Source organism: Crocodylus porosus, unplaced genomic scaffold, assembly GCF_001723895.1.
Source record: "Crocodylus porosus isolate Cpor-Errol unplaced genomic scaffold, CroPor_comp1, whole genome shotgun sequence".
NCBI lineage: Eukaryota > Metazoa > Chordata > Crocodylia > Crocodylidae > Crocodylus > Crocodylus porosus.
In genome coordinates, this window is record NW_017728910.1 from 19,577,789 (window position 1) to 19,578,917 (window position 1,129).

The following is a 1,129-nucleotide window of genomic DNA, read 5'->3' on the forward strand; positions in this document are numbered from 1 at the left end:
CCCTGACAGGTCCCACCCCCTGCTGCTCCCCCAACCCCTGTGAGCACCCCTCCAGTGCCCCAATGGCTGCCCCATCTGGTCCCAGCTCCTGGTTGTTTAAAAAAAGCCTCCACTCAACGGCTGCTGCCAGGCAGGGGGTAGTCCCCACTGCCCCCCACTGTCCCATGCTGCATGGGGGGCTCTGCCCCTCAACCCCCACTCACTCACCCAGCCCCACTCCCCACCATGGCTGCCCTGCCTGCGCCAGCTCACGGTCCTTTAAAAAAAAAGCAAAAAAAAAAAAGCCCCAGATCACCTGCCCCTGCCTGGTGCAGTGGGTGGGGGATGGGCCTGTGTTATTTGGAGATTCAGCAGCAGTCAAATCTCTGAATCAGATTCAGACGAATGGATTAGGGACAGTGATTTGAATCACTGAATCGAATCACTGTCCACCGAATTGGTGCCCAAATCCGAATCTGAAGCAAATACCAGCCACTTTGCACGGGCCTAGAAGGCAGCTGCTGCAGAAGATTGATAGCACTTAATGCTACTCTGAGCTGTGGACAAACACCTTTGTGTGGCAGAACTGAACCATTGTGCTTCAGCCTCTGAACACAGGGTCACTTCCAATTAATTGAGCAGCATGGGCTTCAGACTCGGGCTTTTGGAGGCGAGAAAGAGATGCTTGCTGGGGCCTGCAGTTTGAATTTGTTTTAGGCTTCCCTGATTTTGGAGAAAGGATACTCTGCTGTATTGTGATTGTATTTTTTAATGTGTCAGAGATGACTAGTGCTTCAGATGCAGTATTTTGGATGACATACAATAGACGTGTTTTGAATGTATATTTAAAAATAATAAAGTGGTACATTTTCCCATGGTGTTAAAATTACATGATCTGTGCCTACAATGTATAGAAGATACCTGTATTTCATTCATAGGCAACTGGTGACTACTGATAGCAGGGGACACAATTTAAAGTTTCTGGTGGTATGCAGCAGGGCTCAGGGCAGGTACTCCGGCATGCCTGGATTGGCCCTGCACCATTGGGGCTGTGCATAAGATTCATAGTTTCACAGTTGGTAGGGTCGGAAGGGACCTGAGCAGATCATCAAGTCTGACCCCCTGCCATGGCAGGAAAGAGTACTGGGGC